This window comes from Eptatretus burgeri, chromosome 2 (assembly GCF_056783735.1).
Source record: "Eptatretus burgeri isolate ZD-2024b chromosome 2, Ebu_testis_v1, whole genome shotgun sequence".
Lineage (NCBI taxonomy): Eukaryota > Metazoa > Chordata > Myxini > Myxiniformes > Myxinidae > Eptatretus > Eptatretus burgeri.
The window spans coordinates 55,930,670-55,945,394 of NC_140962.1; the positions used below are offsets into that span (position 1 = coordinate 55,930,670).

A 14,725-nucleotide genomic window follows, 5' to 3' on the forward strand; every position below is an offset into this window, starting at 1 on the left:
AGATTAATTATCAGTGACGATTATATAAACTATTTGCTAAAGGTTATTAGTCGCATCATGGTAACAATGGTGATGATGACTGGAAGCAGCAGAAAGCAAAGCTCATCATTGGTTGAGCTCGGTATTTACTGCAAGCAATTTTTGCTGCATTGGTCATGCATTTTAATGAAGTTGCTGGATGTGTGACAACAATGCAACACAAATTACATCTAAAGCCCTTTGGTCCTTTGTCATTTTCTCAATCTTATTGCAATAAAAAGTGAGTTAAACTTAGATTATTCATCTTCACAAACACTTTTGTTGATTGATTTTGCAGGTGGACGAGTAGGAGGTTGTGGGGGAGGGCGGTTGTCACGAAGATCTCTGAAACAATCTTTCCAGCAGCTGTAAAGTAAACGGTAATATTTTTGTTTTCCCGGGAATCAAGTACAAAGGATCCAATAATTATTTTGGCAAAATGTTAAATATACGGCACCTACCTTTGCTCCAAGCAACATGGAGGCCGATATTATGATCACATATGCTATCTATCTCTTTGTTCGATTCCAAGCAGAGACGCATTTCACTGTAAATGTCGCTTTGGTGCTGTGTCTGGAGGAGGGACATATCTCCTTGAGAGGAGACATTAAGCTGCCTATTTTCTCTGCAATGAGGTGGACGCAAGACCTTTGTTGTGGAATGAGCTTTTCGGCATGATTACAATTCACAATATGCCATTATCAGTGAAAATGCAGAATAAAAGAAGAACAAAATACCACCTACCATTATTTACAAGAACTGCTAATTAAAGACATGACAAACATTTTCTGATTAAAAAATGCCAATTTATCAGCATGCTCAAATTTCCCTTTGTATGTTTCACAAATGTAGGTATTTGGGCTGGTACTATCACCACACCAATTTTGGTATTATAGTAGTTTAACAATATATGGCGTTTATCCTTGCTCTTCAACAAAATAATAATAATAATAATACGAGTTCCCTTGCAAGGAACTTCAACTCGGGAGGAAGCCAATAGGCCCATCAAAGCTGCGCTATATTTGACAAACTATATTTGTTTGCGTGTGTTCTATCTAAATGTTAAGCATCAAACGAAGAAGCAGTATGTTCCATTTTTAAAAGTTTTTGGTATGACTGTGCCATGAACTGCTTGACTCTGTCAGGTCAGGTCAGGTATGGGAGCATGCGCCGGAGCAGTGCGTCGCTGCGTCCACTTTCCACCAGGACTCCAGGAGCATCCATCTGGCCATCCCCATTTCCTTGAGATGCTGATCAACCTGCTGCAACCACAAGGCATGTGGTCGGCCCATTGGCCCTCTCCACTCATGAGGCTCCCTCGCTGAGAGAATCTGGTGAGCAGGATCAGCGTCAGGAAAATGAGCCACATGTCCATACTGCCACAGCTGATGCTCATGAACTATGCAGGTAACAAATCTCATTTGATTCTTTCTCAGCAACTACATATTGGACACGATTGCCAAAGATGGACACGGTCGGACAAAGTCCGACTAGCGATTGCCAGGGTTTCTCTGAAGAGACCTGGTACCAAAGGAATTAAGTCTCCATCTCAGGTCCCTGGTCAGATTCCAAGTCTCACATCCAAAGAGCATGCCTGGAAGCACCAAGGAACTGAAAGCTCATACATTCATTCTCCCGCTCAGGCACCGACAGTGCCACAACCCATGATCCAGTGAATCCATGACTCACCAGGTCTGACTCAGAGGTCCAATGAACTTTGGCTCACAGAGACATGAAGCTTCATGAATCTAAGTGAAACTGCCAAGCTAAGTGAATCTCTCTGTGACCTCAACATCCTCAACACAAACAGGTACAGACAACATAGCAGCACCCAATAAGTCATTGAAAGCATGGATCTTTGTTTTGACCCAGGAAACCCATAAACCCACAGCACCGACTCCTCATTCAGCACCGCGAGGACCCCTTCCAAGGATATCCAGTCTCTGCAAAGACGACTGCATCATCTGTGAAATCAAGGTCAGAGATCTTGACATTCCCAAATGATGCACCACAGCTTGATCTCTCTGACATCCTCCCCAGAATCCAGTCCATACAAGAGGTGAAAAGTATGGGGGCCAGTACACACCCCTGACAAACTCCAGTAAGAGCTAGAAGTAAGTTGGAGATGGTATACATCTCACAACACTCTCTTTACCAGCATATAGTTCAGACATCAGATTGATCAGTTTTGGTAGCAACCCACAGAGACCAACAATCTTCCATATAGCATCCTGATTCACCGAATCAAACGCTTTACAGAGGTCAACATAGACTGCAAGCAGCCCCTGCCAAAATGCTCATTTGCATTTTGTGAGGACCCGAAGAGCAAGGACACAGTCAATAGTTAACCTGTTTGGTGTAAAGCCTGACTGCTCTGGAAACTGGTGCTCAAGCAGATGATGGCTAACCCCATCAATAATTATCTGAACAAAGACTTAACCTGGCACTGAGAGCAGCATAACCCCTCAGTAGTTGTTTCAGTCCTGGCAATCACCTTTCCCTTTCCAGAGAGGGACAACAATGCCCCTCTTCCAGTCAGTTGGGATGATGGCTGTGTTCCAGGCAGAGCACAGAACGGCATGCAATGACATCAGTACAGCATCTCTACCAGCCTTGTGAAATTCAGCAAGGAAGACACAGATCCCAGGAGCTTTACCCAATTTCATCCGATTCACCACAGGCTGTGTTTCCACAAATGAAGGTGGATCACAGTTGATTGGAGGGAGAGCAATTGGGGTAGCAACATCCCTGACATCCAATTGAAAAGCTGCTGGATCAATCTGGTACAGCTGCTCAAAGTAACCGGCCCAGCGGGCTTCATTCAGACTCCACTGTCAAGAGCCCACCACCCTCCGCTCCAACTGCGGGACACTGATGGATGGGCTTGGAAGAACACAATGTCCGAATTCTAATGTAAGCAGGACGAGAATCACTTGACTAGAGGTGATTCTCTTCCCCCTCACAGATTTCTCGCACTTAGGCCTCCTTATCCACCCTTAGTGCACGTACAGTTTTACGCCTCCACTCCCTGAACAGCTTAGCACTACCATTACGCCTGACCCTGTGACTCTGGTCAATGGTATACAGTGTCCCTTGAGAGAGAAAATTCTTCTTCGCCCTCGGTGAGTTCTAACACATCCACTGGCAACATCAAGGATGGCAGTCTTGAAGGCACTCCACAACTCTTCAGCATCTCCCAAAGTACCCCAGGCCCCCAAAAACCCCACTCAGCTTGTTTGCAATCTTCTCAGCTACTCACTTATCCTTGAGCTTGCCAAAATCCAGCCAAGGCTGGGATGGTACCATTCTCCCAGATTTAAGCTGAAACTTTAGAGTTGCTACAACAAACCTGTGGTTGGTGTTGAAGAACTGAGCACTCCGGTAGACACTGTTGTTCTGGATCATCCTCTAACCACAATCAATGAGCATATGGTCAATATCCTTTGCTACACCACCAATGTTGCAATACCAAATCCAGCGATGAGCATGTGGTCGCTGAAACTATGAACCAGACACCTCATGTCCATTACTTCTTGCAAAGTCAAGGAACTTAATGCTTTTCTGGTTCACAGTTCCAACCCATGGGGACCAAAATATGTCTCATAACCATCCCTATCAGTGCCAGTTGATGCATAGAAATTCCGAAGACTAGAAGAGTATCTCGCTTGGGGCACTGATCAACCACAGACTCGAGTGTGGCATAGAATGCGTCCTTCACGGTGAGATCACTCACCTCAGTCAGAGCATATACACAGACCAGGGAAACGACACCCAATCAGTGACGAATCCTTAGTCTCATAATACGCTCGTTGACCGGTGTTACCTCAATTATCAATGGAGTCAGTTTATTGGACACAACTACAGCAACTTCTTCGCCATGGTAACCATCAGAGTCAGTCGACCTATAGCAGGTGTAACTGCCTGCCATGATCTTACCGCAATCCGCTCTCCGAACCTCAGATAATGCTGCAATACTGATGTTCAAACACTTGATGATAACAGGTCCTAGGATGATTGCGGAGGAAGGTGATCATCCTCTCTTCAGTATAGGAATTCCAGGCCCCCTCCCGAAGGGACCGCCTCAGGTTAACCCAAGGAGGTTAACCCCCTCAGGTTAATATGGAGGGACCGCCTCAGCTTAATTTTCTGGTGGATGACACCTCAGCACCACCCTGACACACATTACCACAATCAAACATGGGAAGGTTACCCTGTATTTTTCCTCCTCTCATCAAAGAGTGGGGGTTACGAAAGCTTTGCCCAATCCCGTCATCTGGTGAGCTGCCCTGCCAAGGGCAGCTGCACAGGAGATACTCCCATGAAGTGGGTTTTCAGTTTTCCTTGTGTTTTTAGTGTGTTTTGTGGAGGGAAGGCTTTTACGGTGGCCAAAGTGCAAATCCTGCCACCAACCTCCGAAAAAATGTCAACCAAATGCAGGAGGACGTCTGCAGACGCAGTTGGGCACTAGGTATGGATGGCCATTGGCTCACAAGGAGCTCCTCTACCCTTTGACAGGTTTTGTTTTTAATCCTGCTGGGTGTCCATATTCCTACACCCTCCTCACCAGAAAACCTGGTGGGGGAGATGGTTTAGTCACCAACAACCCAACCATGGAACAGGTTATTTCAGGTTTACATGGTACCTGTAGCAAGCCACAGATCTATTCTGGCTTGACCTGACAAACTCGGTGTTTTTATGGTTGGAGCATCCTGGAAGGTTGGGATTTTGAACCCTGGCTGAATTATAACAAAGACTTTCCAAATGGTATGATCTCTATCCTTGCTTGACATATAGCATTTACAAAGGGTAGAACACAGACAAAGAACCACAGGTTGTCAATCATAGGTTACACCGTTTTGATGTACCAAATGGCCTGCTCCTGCATTGAAGTTCCTTGCAAGGGAACTCATATCATCATTATCATACCAATTGTCTTTAACCATAATGCTGATTCCACTATTTTAGAAATAGTCAATGCATATACTTTAGTACCAAAGTCAAATAATATTTTTCTTGTGGACTAGTCTGTAAGATTGCTCGCTTCTTATTATCACAGTCTCTCTGTTACATCATCATATGCTGAGCAATACCAAAACAGCGGTTCTCCATTTGGTAACTCAAAAGGTAAATTAAAATTATTCTCTCACTGCTGAAACTGAGTCGTCCTCCTTAGGGAAGGTGACTTCAGTGCAAGCAAGCCATCTGTCGCATCTGAAATTGTGAATGTGAAAAATTCCTTTGTATCATTCAAAGAAAAATTAGCTATTTGTATCATTTGTATCATTTAAGCTCTCATACGAGCCTCGACAAAGTATACAAAAAAAGAAAAGCTACAGTATAGTCATTATATGCCTGGTGTTGGCTTCATGGTTAGAGTGGTTGGCTTGGGATCTGAGGATCCTGAGTTCAAATCTCCACTTTTCTGTTGAATTAATACCAGGTGGGGTTGACTCTGCCTGTCATCCTTCCAAGGTCGGTAAAATGAGTGCCAGCTTGTTTGTATCCTTTGTCAGAGTGGCGACCTGTCCAGGATTGTACCCAATAGCTAAGGAGACTGCTTAGGCAGCACTAACGCTCTGCACAGAGTATGGTCCCAATGGATGGATGGATGGATGATTATGATTAATTCTACCTCAATAATTGACACTATGCAGTGGGATCGTTTTGTTGAACTGCAAAAATATAGATTCAAGTAAATGATGTTTATACTTATAAATTTCCGAAAAGATTTGTGAAACACTAAAACGCTATAAAACAACAACTCATCAATTTCATTCTAAAACAAGCCAAGTTCTTTACTCTGGTCACAACATGTATGCCTCTGGTTGGTTTTATACGTATGCACACATAAGGTCTGTCTGTTCTGTGGTTTCTGTGAATACTTTAAGCTCAATTGTGCTAATTATGTGAAGCAATCTATTACAGGTGGTTAGAGCTTTGGGGACTAATTATCTCTGCAGTAAACTGGAACATCTGTCAACTTTGGAAAAATGCCTAAAATTGAGTTTCGGCGTCATTTGAACTGATGATGAAGCTTACTATGGATTAACTTTCATTTGAAATTGAATAATGATTATTTTAGGAGTTGGATACACATAATCATTTGTGTCGAGAAAACTCCATGTCTGTACTTTGGATTCCTGCAGTTGAGGTGTCTGAATGGCATACTATACTCAAAAAAATCTTTGCATATAATATGGACACATATGAGATAAAACATCTTAATTTTCCTTTTGCAGAATGAAAGAACATTTCAGTTTTCAGCTAAAAATAATTGTTTTATAATCAGAATATTGTTGCATGAGTCTCTTTCAAACATGCAAAACAAAATTATGCTCTCAGATTTCCATTGACAACTTATCAATTTCATTGTCTAAACTCATAAACACCTCTGGAGGAATGATTCATGTCACATTGTACTCTGATATATAATTTAATTTATTTAAAAGTCCATTCATTTGATGCTCAAATGCTTTAAAACACAAATTGCTGGGAAAATTTCTCCATTATTTGCTTCGCAAGGAAGCCGAGCGTTGGCTGAACAGTTAAGGTGGCTGGATTAAGAACTTTGGGTCCTGAGTTCCCTTAAACAACATGTTATGTAATATCGTGTTTATTCGTCCCCTACCAGTGAAACCAGAGCTCTCCATCTGCCCATCCATCCATCCCACCTTCTGGTTTTTCAGACTTTTTCCCCATATCCTTTAACATATTCAACTGAACCTTGGTACATGGCTTTAATATGAATAAGATACATCACAAGTTCGAGTTTCAGGGTGTTTCGTCAATTTTTTTTTTTACAGAGTTATACCCTTTTTGGACTTCGAAAATATTACATCGGTAGGGGTCGTGTATTTCAAAGCAATTCTTGCTCTTGTTTAATAACATGTTATAGTAACATGTTATTAAATGGTACGCCTCTGTTGTGCCATTAAATAACACCAGGTGGGTTGTCTCAGCCTATTCTTCCTTCTGAGGTCGGCAAAATGAGTACCAGCTTACTGGCAACCATGATCCATTCGAGTCGGAATAGTGCCTATCCTGCGTCGGAATAGTGGCCCATTCAGGATTGTGCCCCCTAACCAATGGAAAACTGCTGTGGCAGCCCTATGTCTGAAGATGCGCAAGGGTAGGTCTTCTTCTCCTTCTCCTTTTCCTTCTCCTTCTCTTTCTTCATCATACTGGAGCCTGTGGTTAAAGTTCTGTCACCTTGTTTCTTATGCTATACTAATTTTCATTTCTCTTTGTTTCACAAGTTTTGCATTTACTTAACTGAAGATAAAGTGGCCAAAAATCAAATCATTATTGATGTAACTATCAGTGTCAAATATCAATAATTGCAGAGAGTTACCAGAGAAAACGTATTGTGGACCAAAAAATAATAATACGAATACATACGGTACTACATATTTTTAGGAGCCCAAATTGTAATTGACTAGTGTGGAGAGGCGAGTGAAGATCGCCTCTCCACACGTCGTTGCAGACATTGACATCACAGATTTGCTGTGTTGGCATGATTTTCACCAATCATAAAACAAGCATTTCTTTTCTGCAAATTTATTTGTAATATTAGTGATATATTATATTTATTTGAAATTTAATTTTGAGTTATAAGAAGGTCCAAGTGGTCGAAGTGGTCAAGGGTCTAAGCTGTCTAAGCTGTCTGGAGGGTATAAGTAGTCCAAATGGTGTTAAGGTCTAAGGGACCTTAAGGGTCTTTTGGGTCTTTATGGTCTTTTTGGGTCTTCAGGGACCTTTGCGTATTTTGGGTCTTCAGAGTCTTTTGGGACTTTTGGGATTTTTGGGTCTTCAGGTCTTTTTTGGTCTTTGGGGTCTTTGGGTCTTCAGGGTCTTTTGGGACTTTTGTGTCTTTTGGAACGTTTAGGTCTTTCAGGGTTCTTTTTGGGATGTTTGGGGTCTTTTGGGTCTTCAGGGTCTTTTAGGTCATTCGGGTCTTTGGGGGTAATTGGAGTCACCAGGGTATTTTGGGTCTTTGTGGTCTTTAGGGTCTTTGGGGGTATTTTGGGGTCTTTGGGGTCTTCTGGGTCTTCAGTGTCTTTTAGGTCTTTGGGGTCTTTGAGGTCATTGGGGTCTTCATGGTCCTTTGGGGAATTTTGAGGTCTTTGGAGTCTTTGTGGTCTTTCAGGTCTTTGAGGTATTTGGGGTCTTGTGGTCTTTGGGGGTCTTTGGGGTCTTGGGGGTCTTGGTATTGCGAATTGGGGTCTTTGGAATGTTCAGGGTCTTTGTGCTGTTGCGGGTCTTCAGGGATATTGGGGTCTTTGGGTGTCTTGGGGTTTCAGGGTCTTGGGTGTTTGGGGGTCTTGGGGTCTTCCGGGTCTCGGGGTCTTTGGGGGTCTTCGGGATATTTGTGGTTCTGGGGATCTTCGGAGATGTTTTGTTCTTTTGGGTATTTTGGATAATCAGGGTTCAGGGTCTTTTTGAGTCTTCGGTGACTTTTTGCATCTGCAATGGTTTTTGAGTCTTCGGGGCCTTTTGAGTGTTGTGGGTCTTTTCGATCCTTGGGGACTTTTGGGTCTTCGGGGTCTTGAAGGTCTTGGGGAATTAACGCTCAAACAGGATGTGATTAATTGGCATATAGTCTTCACGGACTGACTGACGGCTTCACGGTTTCACCCCCTCACTCATGGCTTCACTGCCTCACTCACGGCTTCACCACCTCTCTGACCATGCTTTTCGTTTTTAGGTCATCTCTTCGAGCATGACCTCATAATATTGGTGTTGAGAGGAGAGGTGACGATCCGTCCGTCCGTCCGTTCACAATGAAGTTGAAGCGGGAGATCTGGTCATTAGTGATCCTGATCGAGGTCGATGAGACGTACACGATGGTATGACTTTTAAGGTCACCGATGGTCAAGGTCAAGGTCACGAGGCCTTTGAAGTTGCGAAAATGACAATTTTCAAATTCTATCTCCTCTGCCATTTCTCAAGCGATCTTGAATTTGATTATGGCATTTGAATCTATGGAACAATATCTAAATTTTGATCGGGCCAGATTTTCGATATTCACTTTTGTTTTCGTGTCATGTGACTTCAAAGTTGGCAAAAAATGCGAAAATGACGATTTGCATGCGAAATTGACGATTTTCAAAATCTATCTCCTCCTACATTTCTTAAGCGATCTTGAATTTGATAGTGGCATATGAATCTATGGGACAATATCTAAATTTGACCAGGCCAGATATTCGCTTTCATTTTCGTGTCACGTGACTTCAAAGTTGGCAAAAAATGCGAAAATGACGATTTTCAAAATCTATCTCCTACATTTCTCAAGCGATCTTGAATTTGATTGTGGCATATGAATCTATGGGACAATATCTAAATTTGGTTGGGCCGGATTTTCGAATTTCGCTTTCGTTTTCGCGTAACGTGACTTCAAAGTTTGCAAAAACTGCCCTACCTTCAGGAGGCTATATATTTTCTCGCAGAGATGACTGTCACTCCTGCACGGGGGTAATTTTTATACATTGAGATTACCAAACAGGAAGTCCCACCGACTGCTTTCAGCCCCAACATAACCACTTCAAAGACGGATGTCACACCTTTACTTTTTACCAAAGATCCACAATGCCAACAACCCAGCTTGTCCTATAATTTCCACCTTTAGCTGCCCTACTAAACTTATCTCCAGTTATCTTGATAAGAATACGGGTCCTCTGTTTATGGTTCCCAGAGGGAAGCATTAAATATTTAGTCTTGGTGTCTGTGGTGTCTCACTTTTCGGAAGAAAAAAAGAAACGTTTATTTTCATGATGAGGCAGAATTTCAAGTGCTATATCAATTGCACTTGAAATTTCAAGGCTATACCGGGAACGATTAGCGAGCTCCGACTGTAGCTGTCTAGTTCAATCTCTTCCTTCATTCATCAAGGACACCAACCACACACTCACAATCTTAGAACAGTTCAGGTTTTTCTGCAATAGCAATTTTTTATTCACTATATCGACATGAAATCCCTGCACGCTCATTCAGAACAAGGGTCTTTCGGCACTCAAATACTTTCTCGACGAGAGAGTTCATCGAACACATTGTGTCAAGGAGTGTTCAGGTATATACCTCAATTTAAATAAAATGTTGATTTTAAAGATCGTTGAAAAAATTCCAGTTTATCACTCTTGAAGCAGTCTTATATTAACTGGACATCACCCATATTATACACCACCATATTTAACATGTCCAAGTACTGCTAAATAGAAGGGTTTTGAAAGTGCAAAGAAAGCAATTTATGTTCTACATTGTTTAAGTATATAACTCAATTGAAAAGAAAAAGTTTGGAAAAGTCGTACACCTAATTAATTCCAGGTTTTACCACCATTGACACAGTGTCTATTACACCACCCTATCTTACACGTTCCATCAGTTATTCAAGCCATTTGTATGTGTCCTTTATAACGTCCTTAAAAACTGTAAGTTTCCTGTTTGGAATGACTGTCAATCTTGTTTGACTGCCACACAGGCACACAGGCACACAGAGTGAAACAATTATCTCACTCCTCTCTGTGCTGCACAATTGTGGGACGAATTCAGAGCCAAAGAACAGTAAAACAGCAGACTTATCATCCTATTCATATTCTGATTCATATTCAAAATATAACATTCAATTTAAGTCAGTTCCTCAATCATAAACTGACGTTTGTTGACAGAATTGTTTAACACTGCTTTTCACTTACAGTTTGTGGGGTAATCACCAGAATACCAAGGTACTACAACAAGCACATAAATTATTCTCTGCCTTGTTAAACTAGTTTGCACTCTCAACTACCTTTCCGTTATTGATGAATTATACAAGCAGACCAACAGTGTATGCATAGGTACCAAAATGGGTCCAGCTGTGCAAATCAACGATTCAACCACAGAATATTTTGGTCGCTACATTGGCGACTACATTGGTTGTGCATCTTATCACAGAGATGATATTGAATAGTTTATCGACTGTATCAATTCCTCCCACCTCTTTTGCTCCAACAAAGGGTTTATGCCTATAATGTGAGCTTCTCCTTGCATCCCACAGTGGTTATCATGCTGTTAAGCTTATTGGGGAAATGGGGGCAATCGTTAGATTAAGGCCTTAGACACCTTGTATGTTCATGTAGCTTTCAAACTTCTACCTTGTGTTAAGGTGCAGAGACTTGTGTGGGGCCTCAACAAGGGGATTCCCGAGGGTCTCAGACTATGAATGGTGGAAGCCTTGGGGGGCAGATTGGTAGAATTCCTGGGGGGCAGAGACCCGTATGGCCTGTCATTGGTTTTCCTCAGAAGGCAGAGACTTCTGACAGAGCAGAGGTTGTGTATATAAGACTCCTGCCTCATTAAGAAGCAGCCTTTCTTAGCTCAGTCTGTCTCTGATGCTTTCATGGACCAACTTTCTCGATCTGACTCTGACCCGCTGGCACTCTGATCACCTCTCCTGCCTTGAACCTCAGGCTCACCGTAACTCTACAGCTCCCACTCTTTCCTTGGTGGAAACGAAGCAGCACTGTGCTCCAGCTATTCTGCTCCAGATTCATGTTGTTCACCAGATGCCTTTCCTGATTTGACTTGACAAGGGAAGATATCCTGGATTAGACTGCTCTGTGACAAATTTGTTAACTATCCTGTAGTCACTAGTCATCAGCAAGTAGATAAGGAGGATTTTCCAGAGAGTTAGAGAGATCATTATGAAGATCAGGAATAGGACTGGGCCCAGAACACTTCTTTGGGGCACCCCAGCCTTGAGAGAGAGAGAGAGAGAGAGAGAGAGAGAGAGAGAGAGAGAGAGAGAGAGAGAGAGAGAGAGAGAGAGAGAGAGAGAGAGAGAGAGAGAGAGAGATAAAGAGAGAGATAAAGAGAGAGATAAAGGATTCCTTTGAGTGGCACATGTTGGCAGTGAAATTAGAGGAAGTCAGTAAGTGATGCGTGGAGTTGGCCTTGGATGTCATAGGCAGACATTTTGGAGAGCAAGGCGGGATGCCAGACTGTATCAAAAGGACAAGATATGTCCAGAGACACGGCCCTGATCTCATGTCTGACATTGAGGACCTCCATCCATTATTGGGTGAGTTGAAACAGCACGTCCAATGTGAAGTGACCTGGTCTGAAACCAATTTGGTGATCTGAGATAAGATTGTTGGAGGAAAGGAAGGATTTCATATCAGCTGTGATGATGAAAAGGTTGTAGAAATTTGAAACAAAGTAAAAGCTTTAAAGGCTGTATAAAAAGAAAACGAACCACACATTGAATCGAAAGTTTATCACCGATGATGCACCCTCTTTTACACTACCTTATTTAAAACGATAAAATAATTGTTTGTGCTTGTTTGTTTCTTTGATGATGTCCCTAAAAACAGTAAGTTTCCTATTTGGAATTATTGTCAATATTGTTTGACGGCCAGACAGACTGAAGCAATTGCTTTACGCGCATGCACTTCAAAATGTAACATTCATTTGAAATAAAGTGGTCCCTCGATCATAAACTGACATTTGTCAGCCAGACAGAGTAAACCAATTGCTTAACCCTAATTTGGGTTAAGTGTGGGGGGTAATTAGTGTTCGTGTATTGCACAGCACTGGGCTGGCAGGATTGCCTTGGGGTATGCATATTCACCTCTACAAGCTCTGTAGCCTGGGTTCACATCTCGGTCCAGCTAAAAACTGTCAATCAGGTGTTTCACATGCAGGGTTATTTGTCAATTTGTCTGTCATCCCTGTGTTGATCATTAAGCTGGCATCCCATCTGTGGGCATTAGTTGATAGACATTAAATATGTCACAGTGTCCTTCACAAAGAGTAGGTGAGCTGTTGCCAGCACCATGGCCAAATTCATCATTCCTGCCTTAACCACTTTCTCGAACGTCAGGCCTGGCCAGCCAGTTCGTGAAGACTTGGGCCAAAAAATTCCCCAGTCCCCCCCCCCCCGACTAGCCCCACATTAACGTAGTAATAATTCTGGCAATTAAAGAAAGAAGTACTGCACAGCACTATCTCTATCCTAGCACATTGCATGAAGCTCTATGGCAGCTGTAGGCTGGTCACGTAGTGTCATTTGGTGCCAGGATATGTATTGTATGTTATTGCAATGAAACTTGACCAAATACATGACAAATTGGAATCAGCTAATCATTTTGAGGTCTATTTCTTGAAAGTTCCTGAAGGCTTGTGAGGACAAAATTATTGGTAGTGAAAGGATATGATGCATTTTAGAAGATATGGTGCGTTTTAGAGGAAATGGTACATCTTCGAGGATATGGTGTCTTTTATAATAGATGGTGCCTTTTGGAAGATATGGTGCATTTTCGAAGATATGGTGCATTCTAAAGGGTGTGTTGCATCTTGGAGGATGTGGTGCATTTTTGTTGGCAGTGAAAGGATATGATGCATTTTAGAGGATGTGGTGCATTTTAGAAGAGATGCTGCATTTTAGAGTATATGGTGCATCTTGGAGGCTATGGTGCATTTTAGAGGATGTGGTGTATTTTTATTGGCAGTGAAAGGATATGATGCATTCCAGAGGATTTGGTGCATGTTAAAAGATATGGTGCATTATAGAAGATATGGTGTATTTTAGATATGATGAATTTTAGAAGATATGGTGCATTTTAGATATGGTGCACTTTAAAGGATATGATGCATTCCAGAGGATATGGTGCATTTTATATATGGTGCATTTTAGAGGATATACTGCATTCTCGGGGATATGGTGCATTTTAGAATATATGGTGCATTTTAGATATGGTGCACTTTAAAGGGTATGATGCATTCTGGAGGACATGGTGCATTTTAGAAGATGTAGTGCATTTTAGAGGTCATGATGCATTTTTATTGGCAGTGAAAGGAAGTGATGCATTCTCGAGGATATCGTGCTTTTGAAGATATGGTGCATCTTGGTGGATATGGTGGATTTTTATTGGCAGTGAAAGGATATGATGCATTTTAGTGGATGTGGTGCATTTTAGAAGCTATGATTCATTTTTGAGGATGTGGTGCATTTTAGAAGATATGGTGCATTTTGAGTACATGCTGCACTTCACTTCCACTTTTTGGTTTGGAGCAACGGCAGGTTCTCTCAGGGTTCTCTGCTGACTTTCTCAAAGTTAAGTTTCCGGTTGTTATTTGATCCCTTTTAACTGTTTATCTCCTCACCTACATTTTCAGTTTGTTTCCGAGTTCGGTTTTGTTTCAAAAATCGTGCTATTTTGTGAGTTTTCGATGACTTTGTCTTACTGAGTTCCTTGAGGCCTACCCATCCTTCCCCTCTCGGTGTAAGATCGTTTTTATTTGTATTCTCTCCCTATTACCTTCAATTCCTATTTTCGCCACTTTACCAATGCCCCCCCCCCATATATTCCCTCCCAACTAAACACTCCCTTGTCTTAAATTAACAACAACAAAAAAACCTTTCCCCCTGCATACCCACGAGTCCCGATCCTTCTTCTTCTTCGTCCTCCATCTGCTGGCACACCATCTTTCTTCCACTTGAGCTGACCCACTCTGACCATTACCTTCACGATTTTCTCCTACAACCGTCCTTTCCAGAATCTTACATAATCTTCAAAAATTCATCAAAAAATAGTAATTTTCCTTGTATCCTTCCTAAATATATACCTCGTCTTACCATGTGTCTCTCCACCCACTTCCTGAAACTTTTTGTCGTTCCATCAGCTTCAGTCCACGTAAACCAATCCAAATTCACCATACCCCTCCACGATTTTAC

At 42.1% G+C, this 14,725-nt stretch overlaps 1 long non-coding RNA gene across 1 annotated transcript in view; it reads left to right on the forward strand.

Annotated features, from left to right (window-relative positions):
- Positions 1-321: 321 nt before the first annotated feature.
- LOC147032089 (uncharacterized) overlaps positions 322-14,725 on the forward strand; it is a 46,231-nt gene continuing 31,827 nt past the window's right edge. The window contains exon 1 of the long non-coding RNA XR_015051937.1: positions 322-398. This is a non-coding gene — a long non-coding RNA (uncharacterized LOC147032089). The remainder of the gene's footprint in view (positions 399-14,725) is intronic.